This window comes from Nicotiana tomentosiformis, chromosome 4 (assembly GCF_000390325.3).
Source record: "Nicotiana tomentosiformis chromosome 4, ASM39032v3, whole genome shotgun sequence".
Lineage (NCBI taxonomy): Eukaryota > Viridiplantae > Streptophyta > Magnoliopsida > Solanales > Solanaceae > Nicotiana > Nicotiana tomentosiformis.
In genome coordinates, this window is record NC_090815.1 from 23,850,434 (window position 1) to 23,866,135 (window position 15,702).

Consider the following 15,702-nt stretch of genomic DNA (forward strand, 5'->3'; position numbering starts at 1 on the left):
ATTTATGACACATACGAGCAGTAATCCAATCTGGAACAAACTCCCACAATCCACAACCAAAGGAATAGAGTGCCTCACAGTCATGACCTCTCTCATTGGCAATAGTACCACGATCTCCATATCTGCTTTCAATCTCCAACAATCAAATGACTAACCCATCACACTTATACGATCTCCATGTGGGATATACTCCCACAAGCTTCCACACCCGATAGTAAAAACATGGACATCAACCTTCCATATTTCAATACCCAACACTTCTTCCACAGCACAAACCATCCTTAGGTTGTCCGAAAATAATGCCAGCATACTCTGAACATTTGAAATCCTCCCCCGCTCCTTCGAGATCGGGGCATTCTCATCAACATCGAACTGTAACCTTGATCCTCAAATTTAAATTTCCATACTGCTGACTGCACCTATCATGCCGCTACACGAGAGTACAAGAATTGCATTATACCCCTGAACCGCCAATAGAATAAACACTTCATCGGCTAGAGCACATTTCACTCAACTCATTTCGGAAGAACAATCGCAACATGCAACCGAATTTCCATAACCACGGAAGATGCAGACCCCAAGTCGTATCCTAAACTGCCATAACTCCCCCGGGATCTATTTACACATAACAGAACCATAAGAATCAAATACCTCCAAATCAATCAAATCACGGAGGCTATCAAGCCCTCAGGAACAACCACAAGTCACTTGTGTAGTTTTACCACACCGAAGGAACCAACCTTCCCTTAACCATGCCGATTCAAACCACTACTAACTGACACAAATTTTTTCAATTCACTCTTGACTTGCCTTTGAAATAATAATTCCATTCAAACACACGATTCGCAAACAACACTCATCCCGAGTGGCACAAATCATGAGACTATGTCGTTTCAATACCTATAAGCCATTTTATATCCTCCGCATGCAGTCTATAGTAACTCCAACTAATATAGCTGCGCTGATTAGATCTACTACGAATCTGAAGTTGTTTCTCCTATTGATAACATAGAAATGTTCCAAGTATTATTCACACCCTACTACAAAACTCAGTCCTCAACCATGTCAAAATCCTTAAATACCTCACTTTAAGTTTTGAACCTACTAGAACCATTATTGAGAGTCTCACACTCTCACCTGGTTCCAAATATATAACCAAACTCTAGTGCTCTTCTATCACAAGAACACTTCCAAAGAAGAAACCGGACAAATTCTTTTCCTTACACATCACATCCACATGAAGCATAAATTCTGAGTCATCCCTAACATCTGTACAAGAATCGATAAGATGAAATGTACTACTAATACGTCAAACTCCTTTCCCAAAATACCTTTATTTCCTCTTCCTCAGTCATAACTAATCCTCCGACGTACCGCTAGCCAGAAATTGCAAAGGCACATAACCACGTGACCCAATCATAGACGGTAGGCTCCCCCCACTTAGATTTATGCTAAAACCACATAGAACCAGACCCCACAACGGCCTCTTCTTCCTAGTTACCATGATCCCACACCGTTGCTCAACCAAATTCCTTATAAGTTCTTGTTGCACTAATCCTAACACATCCTGAATTATCAACCACAATCGCACACTCGACCTCCTGACAGTCGTACCATCTTCTTCAAGTGACACAAGCTGACATCGCAAAACATGTATCCCATGTTGGATAGAAGTAGAACTTTTCATAGGAACCTCCTTAAAACCACGCAACCGCTAACCTTCCCACAAGAGATAGCCCACATGTGTAAACTCAAATCGACCTCCTCCAACGTCATTGCTATAGTTACATCCATCATGAACTCAACTAATTTCCCTGGGTCCACACTCATCCGCCAACTGTAAGAATCCCTTTATTCAACATCGCCCGAAGGTCCAATAACGTGTTTGAAACTCGAAGTCGTATTGCTTCCAAGACAATGATCGAATACTTCACTTTTTCCTACATTCCAATCGAGCCTTTTTTGTCACATTCAAAATTCCTAAGCATAGAAACCACCTCAAAGATCATCTCCCCCGAACCATCAATATAGGAAACGTCGATTCGATCCTGAAGTCGCAACACACAACCATCTCTAATAACTTCCTCTTAGCTTCCATCTCACAACATCATGCCTAGAGGCAAACAAATGAAGACCAACATGCCGATGCACCTAAATGCATTCAATCAAGGATGGTGACACCACAATATTTACAAGAATTCTACCAAATTCAAAAAATATCAAATTGCGACCGTATGCAACACTAACACCGGGCCAAAATGACAGAATGCCCCTCCACAAGGCGAGGATAATAGCCCACTCGAATACGCATGGAGAAATATCCTGCACAATATCTACAGTACCATTACAACTCCTCGATGCCCAAATGATAACAAGCGCTCAACACCGTATAAGAATGGGTAGGAAGGAAATTAAGGCATAAGCTTAAAAATGGAATAAAATCGCACGACGAGGAATAAAGAAAGGAAGTGCTCCTAACAGCCCTGAAGCCTCTCGGAGATAAGTACAACCGTCTCTGTACCGATCCGCAAGACTCTACTAGACTCGCTCATGACTCATGAAACCCAAGTGAACTTAGAGCTCTGACACCGAGTTGTCACGACCCAAAACCCACTATAGGTCGTGATGGCACCCCAACATCGTCGTTAGGCAAGCCAACAGTGATCTACTAATTATTAAGTATTTATGTTATTAATTTTGAAATCATGAATCTTATTAGATATAGACATACAATGCCTCAACATTTTAAAATACGTACAATTTAAATAAATATAAAGTAAAAGTGTGTCAATGTAAAACAAACCATAAACAAATTCTAGAACACCTCCCAAAATCTGATGTCACGAGTACATGAGCATCTACTAGGAAATACGATAACAATACAACAGCTGTCTAGAATACAAGATAGACAGGATACAGTAAATAAATAAGATGGAAACTCTGCGGGTTGCGAGCTTGCGACGCATAGCATGAAGTGCAGTTCCCCATAAAGTCTCCTCAATAGGTGCGCCTATGTGCCATGATAACCATCAAATGAACCTGTCAGACCCTACACATTTAGTGCAAAAGTGTAACATGAGTACGTAAATCAACGCGTACTCAGTAAATGTCCAATCTAACCCTGAAGAGATAGTGACAAGGGGTCGACACTAATACTTACTGTGGTCCAGTAAATCAAATATAATAAAGTAGACAAGTATGAAACATGGTAAGTGAACAATGTGTATAGATATATGCAAATAATACGATCTACCGCTGAATAATGAACATAAATCCTCGGTTATTGGATACTTCCTCAAATGGAATACGTAATGGTCAATACCAAATCAACAGTCACATCTCAAGTCAGGAAATTCATGAGTACGCGAACTCCTTATCAAGTATTTCGCACGATTCTGCCGAGGCAAGCGACCCGATCCCATAAGAGTGTTTCATAGATATGCTGAGGCGAACGGCCCGATCCCATAAGAGTGTTTCATAGAAATGTTGAGGCGAATAGACCGATCCTATAAGAGTGTTTACATGAAATACCGAGGCGAACGACCCAATCCCATAAGAATAAGATACATGATATTGCTGAGGTGAACGCCCCGATCCAATAAGAGTGTGTACCAATATCCTGTCGAGGCAAACGACTGATCCCATAAGAGTGTGTTACAATATCTTGCCGAGGCGAATGAAACGATCCCATAAGAGTGTGATACATAATCATGCCCATGCGAACGGCCCGATCTCATTAGAGTAAGAAGCTTTAACGGGTCCTTGACCCCACTCATGAATATACGTGTGAGTTATGAAATTTAAGGAAGCTTTTCGATGAAAACGCACAACGCGGGAGAAATTCGTAAGGGAAGCATAATTTTCTGTGGCTAAACCAGTAGCTCGTCGAATATCTAAAATAACGAGTCTATTAGTCTACACGAGTCTAGTCTCAGGTCATAATGTGAATTAAAGTAATTAAATAGGCAAGGATAACTCAAATAGTATAATTAAAGCATTGCATGAATCTAAGTCTACCCGGACATAATAAGGAATTCTAACAGACACATAGACACTCGTCACCTCATACGTGTGTAGCTCTCACAACATGTATGTCACGAGCCAAACCGCAGGGCCACGATGGGCACCCGGTGCCTTACACAACCAAGTACTAACGTAACATATCTTTCTTATCATACCGTCATGGGTAAGTCGCCCAAAAGGGCCATCATGAGATAACGGGAATAAAACATAAGGGAATACTAGACATATGACAACCCAAAATGATATAAAAACTCATACATGTGACATACGGGCCTATAAGGCCGACATGATCATTTGTATACTCAAAACATAGGCCGATAAGGCCATACATGTATCCAAATACGTGACATTTGTCTACAAGCCTCTAAGAGTACATAAACATCGGGACAGGGCCTCGCCATACCAATCAATAAATATTCAAGTTATACTGACAATAGGCAACTCTAGAACAAGTGGAGTGCATAAACACTTTTCGCTGAGCTGATATCCTACTAAGAGAACTCTCAACCTGTCTATCGGAACCTGCGGGCATGAAACGCAGCGTCCCCAGGCAAAAGGGACGTCGGTACAAATAAAGTACCGAGTATGTAAGGCATGAAAGAAATATAGAGTAAGGAACTCAACATGTAAGTCTGAATAACTCTGTGAATCATGAAAAATTTTTAATAACATGCATAGGTATATGCGTACATAACATCATCAAACCTCTGAGGGCATCCCATCATATCATCTCAGCCATTGTGGGTGAAATCATCAGCGTATACCAGCTGATCAGGTAGTGGTGTGTATATAACTACATAACCTTTCCCCAAAACCCATATACATATAATATACGCGTATATAATGCCATCTAGTCATGGGTCAATGTACATGTATAAATGGATGTAATGCATAATAAAGCAAGCCAATAAGATCTCTCGGAATATCATAAGACCCATGAACAGATGATATGATAGTAGGACATATGGGGAATCAAGAACATATGTAACCCTAGTACTTCTAGGAATAGAATTATTAGTAAAAGTGGCGTGCTTGTTCGTTTCGTTGTATCATATGGATCATGACAAAAGGAAAGAAAAGATAGCCTTAACATACCTTATCGCAATCTTTCCAATCACCAAGTTGAACTCGCCTCTTCGAACCTTAATCTACAACAACAATAATAATACTATCATTAAGTTACGAAAGGTACAACTATCGCACAACGAACGACAAGCTTATTTTATATTAAAACGGGCATCATCTCCCATATAATCCTTACTTCCTTCAAAATCAAGATAACACCAAACACAATAATATCAACATGTATACATTATTTTCCAACCTTATATACACCAAAAAATACTACAAAATAGCCCAATACACCCCAATCAATTCATACACAAAATGACCATGTACTAGTGTCAAACAACCCGAAAATATTACGACGAACGACCAGCCTACCACCTGCATAAATGTGGTGTTTCTACAAAACCTTAATCCTCCAAAACTCCACAAAATAGTAGTAAAACACGCATCCTAACAGCAAAACAGTCCACTACAAGTGAATAACTCGAACTCATGGCTTACGATCACCAACCCGTGAGTTCTAACTATTAGAAAACAAATTTATCAACCTTTTTGATATTTAAACACTTAAATACAGAAATTACACGTTTTATTAACTATGAAGTACCTTCCAAAATTCAAACTACAAAGAAAAAGAGAGGCGATACAGTGATACTTACGTCGTAAGGATCGTTTTTAAGTTATCGTTTCTTGATTTCGTGCCCGGGATGATAATCTTGTTTGAAGTTCTTGCAGAGAGATTAAAAGTAAAGTTAGGGGTCTTATTTGGTTGTGTGTTCTGGAAAATTGAATAAAGAAATGAGATAAGGATATAAATATCAATTTTGTTTGAAAAGTCAAAAGGTGCTACTTGGCACCCTAGCATTGGTCCTTCTTCCAAAGCTTATAACTTTTTATTCGGGTGTCGTATGAATGAACGGTTAAGAGAGTTGGAAACTACATTCCAAAACCTTAAATTTGGTATATAATATGTCCCCAAAAGACCTCATATAACATACGAAATTTATTTCTCAAAAAGTTCTATTACAAGGCAAATCCTTAGTCGATTTTTCCGCAACTTTAATCCGATTTTTCCTAAACTTCATATTTTCTATCCGAACATAATATATAGACATATTATGACTTTAAAATAATTTAAATCATGATTAACAAGTCTCATATATGTCACCTTGGGTCACACATGGTGTAACAATCTTCCCCCTTATAAACATTCGTCCTCGAATGTTAAACTCCCAGAAATCTATAAAAATTTTGCCCAAGTCTCCTCTGTAATAGTACTACTACCAACCTGTCACAGAGAAAACCCAACAATACTAAGCCACACAGGGGCACATTCATCAATAAGACCAATGGCCTCACACGACTAATAACAATAACTAATATAAGAATCAAGTACCATATACATACCTAAAGGTTGTGATATCTCAGTCTAATCCTCTTACAGAAGTGGAAACAAGTGAGGATACCTAATGTTCATTTCTTATTCAGCTTCCCAAGTCATATCCTCCACATAATTGTTAATCCAAAGTACTTTAACTGAAGCTACATCCTTAGTTCTTAATCTCCGAACTTGTCTATCTTTTCTTATATAGCAATGGGAGCTTCCTCATATGATAGCTGCTCTGTAACCTGAACATCATCAACTGGAATGACTTTAGAGGGATCTCCAATACACCTACAGAGCAAAGACACATGAAATACAGGATGTACAGACTCCATTTTGAAAGGCAAGTCTAACTCATATGCTACTTGGCCTACTCTATGTATAATCTTATAAGGTCCAATGTACAGAGGGCTAAGCTTTCCTTTCTTACCGAATTATAAGCTTAATCTTCTCAATTGCATGTTGTACCAACTCTGGTCCTACTAACTTAGTTTCCCTAATCTCGAACCATCTTATAGGAGACCTACACTTCCGTCCGTAAAGAGCTTCGTATGGAACCATCTGAATGCTGGAATGATAACTATTATTATATGCGAACTCAATAAGTGGAAGATGATCATACCATCTACCCCTGAAGTCCATCACACAAGCCCGTAGCATATCTTCCAGTGTCTGAATAGTACGTTCAGCCTGACCATCTGTCTGGAGATGAAATGATGTACTAAGACTTACCTGAGTCCCCAATCCTTTTTGGAAGGACCTCTAGAAATTAGCTGTAAAATGAGCACCAATATATGAGATAATAGATATAGGGACACCATGAAATCGTACTATCTCCCTAATGTAAAGCCTTGCATAATCCTCTGCTGAATAAGTAGTCCTGACAGGTAGAAAATGGGTTGATTTTGTAAGTCTATAGATAATAACCCATATAAAATCGAACTTATGTTGGGTATGAGGTAACCCTATGATGAAATCCATATTAATCACTTCCCATTTTCAAGTCGGAATCTCTATAGCCTGTAATAATCCACCGGGTTTCTGATGCTCAATCTTAACCTGCTGACAATTAGGGCACTGAGCAACAAACTCTACTATATCCTTCTTCATTCTGTCCCACCAGTATATTCCTTTGATATCATGATACTTCTTCGTCGCTCCTGGATGAATAGAATAACGAGAATAATGAGCTTCTCCCATAACCTACTGGAGAAACCCTGCCATATTAGGAACACATAATCGACCTCGATATATGAGGACTCCATCTCCTGTAATCTCAAATGGTGTATTATCCTTTTGAGGGGATATATCTCTGTAATGAGCTAGCACATGTTCCTCATACTGGTGTTCCTTCACTTCAGTTACTAAAGAGGATGTTGTCGTGTCCTGAATAGTAACTCCTGTATCACATGAGTCCAATAATCGAACTCCAAGACTAGCTAGATGATGAATCCCATGGGCTATCCCATACTTCTCTGTCTGTAAATGTGATAGACTACCCATAGATCTACGGCTGGGGGCGTCGGCTACTACATTCGCCTTCCCTAGATGGTATAAAATATCAACGCCATAGTCTTTCAGTAGCTCCAACCATCTCCTTTGGCGTAAATTCAATTCCTTTTGATTAAATATATATTGAAGGCTATTATGATCCGTATAAATATCAACATGAATGCCATACAAATAGTGCCTCCACATCTTTAGTGCATGAATCACCGCAACTAACTCTAAATCGTAGGTCAGATAATTCTTCTCGTGCTTTCTTAGTTGTCTTTAAACATAAGCAATTACTTTTCATGGTCATTCAGCCACTTGTTGCATGAATACATGGTTGATCTCATTGCCCACAAATACTAGAATTTTATGTAACTCATATAATCTCAAATATCATCTTTTGATTTCCCGTTCATTAGCCATGATAGGTGCCACTTTTTTATGGAGTGCATACAATGTTGTTGTGAGACTGTTGTTACAAGACCATTTCTTCCTCATGTCACTATACTTAAGTTGAAGCCTTCTTCCTTATTCCCCTACCTAGTCTTTCTTTGTAGTACTTAAGAGAGACCCTTTGACTCATGTAAAGCTGCGAGCTTAATACATCGTATACCCGAAAGAATTTTTGACGTTCTTACCCACCTATAATTATCCTTAATTAGTTACCTCCGCGCCCTTGTGCTCTTAAGGTTGATTCTGAATTGAAATTTTTGATTGTCTTCTCAGTGGCACCATTTTTTTTATTTTCGTAACACTTATACGGTACCTTTAACAATCACAACTCATATCTGAATATTTCTCAAGGATTACGATGCCATCATATTTTCGAGACTGAATTCCCTATGTTGGGTTTCACTATGTTTATCTTGCACAACCTGCTGATTTGTCTGTATCCTCTTGTTTATCCATGGCTAGTCTCTTACTGAATCAACTACTAACTACACGCTAGTCCATTCTCAAATCTATATTTTGTGTAATCTCTCTTGGGTTATATATTTTGTCTTAACTTACCCCGCACACTGGCTCCTTATGTATCCAGTGTTCATTTGCACTTATTTATCAATAACATCTAGTGATGGAACCCTTACTGCCTCTCCCTGTCGTCATGCTTACATAATGTTCTAGAGTCGTATCATATCCGTAGGATCTAAATAAATGCAATCTCATTCCTTTCACCTTTCTACCACATTCTTCCTTTACTATTCCATAGTTACCTTAACCACATAACTCCAACTTAATACCATATCACATCATCTTCCCCTTTTAGGGGAGTACTAACATTTATTGCTATGAAGATTTACCTATAAATGTCTCACCTCTTCATATTTGGCGTCTTTTCACATCTTCACGGGCTCTTACTTGCCTTGCGGTAATCCTTCTGTACCAGGGATAATTTAATTTCTTACCCACAAAGGTGACACCTAGTGTAACTGGTACACTTAGTCCTTTAAGCTTAACTCTATTCACAATGCTTGTTTTAGGGAAATGTCTTCCTGAATGACCTTTAAAGATTATTCTTCTGTTGTCCATTCAATTATCGCCGGAACGTGATCTCTGAAATTCTCACGATGTCAACTATTATCAAATCCTTTGGTCCCGAATTCATGTTCAGTTTATCTTATTCACTAGCCCATACTAATTTCTATTACTCTGGGGGTCTAACTTTTCCTTCTGTTAATCACGTATGAGTCACCAACTCATTTCTCGAAATGGGGACATGACTTTATGGCTTATAATCTTTTATTGTCTCAAGGCCTGTAACTTCTTGTCTTTTCCTTCACTTGACTATAGAATCTGTAGTTCTGTCATATTTTGATTTACCGTTATCATCCATTTATCACATCTTACTCGTAATGCTTCATTTACTTTCTTCTTATTCTCCTGCTAATATTTCTGTCTATCACCTTATTATGAAAACTTCTTCAAAACATTCTTTCTCTTTTAGCCCCCCTTGATTCAACTCACTGGCTCGTTGGGTCGCCTAACACTCTCTTTTTACTAGGGACGGGAGCCATACAAAGGTAAATATTTATCCCTTCTAGGACTCCAATGCCAATCTTCTGAAATTTCTGAACATTCTAGTATTCATATCTGATTGTACTATTCTAGAGTGCACCATCTGGGTATATCACAAGGAGAACCATTAGCACGTTTTCAATATCCCTCGGAAATGTGAGCTAATGATAACAATCCATCCATAATTTTGGGTTACTCTATCCCCAGCTGGATGCTGATATCCCATCCTTCTCTTAACTTATATTTGTTAGCTCCCATATGGCATAACTGAAATGGGTGTTGTCAAGTGAATGTATCTTTGTTATTGTTGAAAGTAACTCAGAATGCTCATATTTCTATGCGTGAATTGTAAATACAAATAATCTTCACTAACTGGGTGCCTCATAACCTTCTTCACCTAGCTTCTTTTACTTGTTGAAACTTGTATCTACCTTCTGACTCTCTCGTTGCTTTTTACCATAGGGGTAGATAGATATTCATGCCTTAGGGCTCCTTATCAAGAAGCTCACACGTCGTAGTACACACATATCTACTGAAGGCCTTACATTTACTCATCATAAGCATGGCGCAAAATCGAGTTCCTCTGACTCAACTCTTCCACAGCCACATTCAATATCTTACCAACTATCTTTCTGAATGTAGATGTCATTGTATAACAAATAAAATAGAATTTAGGAATTTGAATTTCTTACAACTGAGCTCTACCACATGATCTAGAGTAAGAAGAAAGAGTGACAGTCCCAAATGCCCTGTAGCCTCCTGCTTATAAGTGTGGTGCACAACACACCCTTAAACAAGACTTTACTAGACACGACTTGTAGACTTCTTAGGACGGAACTGCTCTGATACCACTTCTATCACGACCCAAACCGCATGGCCGTGATGGGCAACCCGGTGCCTTACATAACCAAGTACCAACGTAACATATCTTTCTTATCATACCGTCATGGGTAAGTGGCCCAGAAGGGTCGTCATGGGTAAGTGTCCCAGAAGGGTCGTCATGAGATAGCGGGAATAAAACATAAGGGAATAATAGACATAGGATGACCCAACATGATATAAAAACTCATACATGTGACACACGGGCCTATAAGGCCGACATGATTATTTTTATACTCAAAACATAGGTCAATAAGGCCATACAAGTATCTGTATACGTGACATTTGTCTACAAGCCTCTAAGAGTACATAAATGTCAGGACAGGGCCCCGCCATACCAATCAATACATATTCAAATTATACTGACCAAATAGGCAACTATGGAACAAGTGGAGTGCACAAACACCTTTCGCTGAGCTGATAGCCTATTAGGAGAACTCTCAACCTGTCTATCAGGACCTGCGGGCATGAAAAGCAGCGTCCCCAGGAAAAAGGGACGTAAGTACAAATAAAGTACTAAGTGTGTAAGGCATGAAAGAAATATGGAGTAAGGAACTCAACATGTAAGTCTGAATAGCTCTGTCAATCATGAAAAATTTATAATGCCATGCATGTGCGTATAAATGTCATATCATGCATAGGTATATGCGTACATAATATTATCAAGCCTCTAAGGGCATCCCATCATATCATCTCAACCACTGTGGGCGAAATCATCAACGTATACCAACTGATCAGGTGGTGGTGCGTATATAACGCCATAACCTTTCCACATACCCCATATACATATAATATACGGGTATATAATACTATCTGGTCATGGGTCAATGTACATGTATAAATGGATGCAATGTATAATAAAGTTAGTCAATAAGATCTCTCGGAATATCATAAGACCCATGAACAGACGATATGATAGTAGGACATATGGGGAATCAAGAACATAGGTAACCCTAGTACTTCTAGGAATAGAATCATTCGTAAAGTGGCGTGCTTGTTCGTTTCGTTGTATCATATGGATCATACCAAAAGGAAAGAAGGGATAGCCTTAACATAACTTATCACAATCTTTCCAATCACCAAGTTGAACTCGCCTCTTCGTACCTTAATATACAACAACAATAATAGTACTATCATTAAGTTATGAAAGGTACAACTATCGCACAACGAACGACAAACTTATTTATTTATTAAAACGGGCAGCATCTCCCCTATAATCCTTACTTCCTTCAAAATCAAGATAACACCAAACACAATAATATCAACATGTATACATTATTTTCCAACCTTATATACACCAAAAAATACTACAAAACAGCCCAACACACCCCAATCAATTCATACACAAAACGACCATGTACTAGTGTCAAACAACCCGAAAATGTTACGACGAACGACCAGCCCACCACCTGCATTTATGTGGTGTTTCTGCACAACCTTACTCCTCCAAAACTCCACAAAACATTAGTAAAACACGCATCCCAACAGCAACACAAAACAATCCACAAAACAGTCCACTACAAGTGAATAACTCGAACTCACGGCTTACGATCACCGTCCCATGAGTTCTAACTATTAGGAAACAAATTTATCAACCTTTTTGATATTTAAACACTTAAATACAGAAATTACACGTTTTCTTAACTATGAAGTACCTTCCAAAATTCAAACTACAAAGAAAAAGAGAGGCGATACAACGATACTTACGTCGTAAGGATCGTTTTTAAGTTATCGTTTCTTGATTTCGTGCCAGGGATGATAATCTTGTTTGAAGTTCTTGCAGAGATATTAAGAGAAAAGTTAGGGGTCTTATTTGGTTGTGTGTTCTGTAAAATTGAAGAAAGAAACGATATAAGGATATAAATATCAATTTTGTTTGAAAAGTCAAAAGGTGCTACTTGGCACCCTAGCATTGGTCCTTCTTCCAAAGCTTATAACTTTTTATCCGGGTGTCGTATGAACGAACGGTTAAGAGAGTTGGAAACTACATTCCAAAACCTTCAATTTGGTATATGATATGTCCCAAAAAGACCTCATATAACATACAAAATTTATTTCTCAAAAAGTTCTATTACAGGTAAATCCTTAGTCGGTTTTTCCGCAACTTTAATCCGATTTTTCCCAAACTTCATATTTTCTATCCGAACATAATATATAGCCATATTATGACTTTAAAATAATTTAAATCATGATTAACAAGTTTCATATTCATTACGTCACCTTGGGACGCACAATGTATAACAATGTAGCATATAACAAGAATAACACCAACAGAGTAAATTTCCCATCACAAGGTTAAACATAAGACTTGCCTCGCCCCGAAGTTCCATAACCGGCTCTAACGCCTCTCTAGCACCTCAAAACAATGCCCATCGATCCGAAACTAGTCAAAAAATCATGAAAACCAATAAAAATATACTCCAACATCATAATTAATCAATTTATAACAATTCTCAACTCCGCTCGAAGGGTCAACAAGGTCAACCCTCGGGCCCACATGCCTGGATTTCAAAACTTTTCGAAGATAAACATTACCCATAACATCACGAACTCAAATATATAATTTATTCTCAATTCCATGTCCAATTTCATGGTCAAAATTCAAAAATATCAAATTCTAGGTTTCTTTCAAAATCTCACAATTCCTACCCAATTTCCATGTTTAAATCCTTGTAGAATCCATGTAATTAACTAAAATTATGTGAAAATTACTTACTTTACCGAAGATGATGAAAATCTCCCCTTGAAGAGCTTTAAAAATCACCCCAACCAAGTAAAAATGAAAGAAAATGAGCCAAATCTCGTATAAAAATCAAGTCTGCCCAGGTCCTTCCTCTTTGCAATCGCGGAAGAACCATCGCGATCGCGAAGAACAAAATCACTGCCTCCAAAATTTCCTCTACGCGTTCACGACCACCGCGTCATGTTTGCAAAGCCTTTAGATCCTACCGCTTCACATTTGCGGTGTAAGCATCACATTCGCGAAGCCTTAACAGCTCCAGGCCCCAGGCCCCAGGTCCCCTTCCTTCTTCGCGCTCGCGCCCTCCAAGTCGCATTCGCATAGGCTATCTCAGCCTCTTCTCCGTGTTCACGACCCTAGTGTCGCGTTCGCGATGAGAAAATACCAGCAGCCAAAAAATCCTTCTTCGCAAACATGTGAGACCCTTCATCTTCGCGAAGATCAAAACCAAACACCAGCACCAGCAGTTGTAAAACAAGGAAAAGGGATCTGAAACCATGATGAATCACACCCGAGGCCCTCGGGACCCCGTCCAATCACGACAACCAGTCCCAAACCATAACACCAACCTTCTCGAGGTCTCAAATCACACCCAACAACATCCAAACGACGAATCAATGATCAAGGTCCTTCTTTTAACTTTCAACCATTCAAACTTTGAATCACACTAAACATCCCAGAACGACGCCAAACTTTACAAACAAGTCATAAATCATGATACGAGTCTATTCCAAGGCTCGAAATCCCAAATAGACATTGATAACACCAAAGTCCTCTTCAAACCAAACATAGAAAATTCTAAAAACCCAAACGGTTAGATAATCTTTTGCTCTATAGCAAAATTCCCACCGGGAAGCTAAGTTTGCTATCGAGCAAAGGTTACCCGACCGTTCATAAGTATAAACCACTAGAGGGTTGTTAGATAGTCCTTCGCTCGATAGCATGAATTTCTGAGGGGAAGTAAAGTGTATTACCGAGGTAAGGATTATCTATAAATTCATTAGTGGGATCTTCGAAGGTACTAGCGCATTCTTCGCATTTGAACACGGGGCGGGGGGGGGGGGGGGGGACGATATGAGGATACGACAACAATGACTATCACGTCGACTGGGAAGAAAAAATCAGAAACATAGTTGTATCATCGGGACCTGGGACTGCGCGCCCAGCCCCGTAGAAACAAGTTGTACAAGTTAGCCACAAGTAATTGCAATTTCATTTTTCAGCATAACGAATGCTTATGTGCTTTTTGAAAATAGAAGGAATAAAATGAAGTCATTTTGTTTTTACCTTGTTTCTTGTATGAATGATGAATTAACTTTGTTATTTGAAAGTTAAACAAGTACTTCAAATGCTAGTGCTGTAATGAACAAGAGACATCCTCTTCAAGAGCACTGTAAACATAAGAGGGCCCCCTCTTATAAAAACCCTCACGTTAAAGGGTTGATTTCGGAAGAATTCATGCCCGGAATCAAAATGCTTTCGGGAAAAATACACCTAAGGCTTCACATAATAAGACGCAAACAGTAAAACTTGCGCAAAACTCTTAAGTAAAAAGAAGAGAATGCAAAGATTAAAGCTTGCATAAATATTCAAACGAAGGAAAGACTCAAACAACACTTGAGCAAAAAGATGTTTTTATTTACAATAACATGTCAAAATGGCACAGATACAAGGATTGGAAAAGAAAAGAAAAGCTAAACTGCAGCATCTCTGGAACCCGTAGTAAAAGAAGTGTCCACGCACCCAGAGAAAGTGGATAGATCCGCCGATGGCTCAACATTTTGGCCTTCGCTAGTTTGGCCTTCAAAATCTTCGTCTTTAGCTTCCTCTTCAATTTTCGAAGTTTTGGAATCGGAACCGGAAGAATCGGAAGCAGCAGGCTCTGCCGGGAGACCATTTTTAGCAGTCAACTCAAGCTCATGGGCCTTAGCAATTTTAGCATCAAAGTCAATGATACCAACTTTGACCTCTTCCAAATTTTTTCTCCTCATGTTGTACATAACGTAAGTTTTCTCAACGAAAAGGGAAGCTGATCGACACTTAAGTTCTTATTTGAGTTGGGTTACCTCGATAGAAAATATTTCCCGGGCGAATCTAA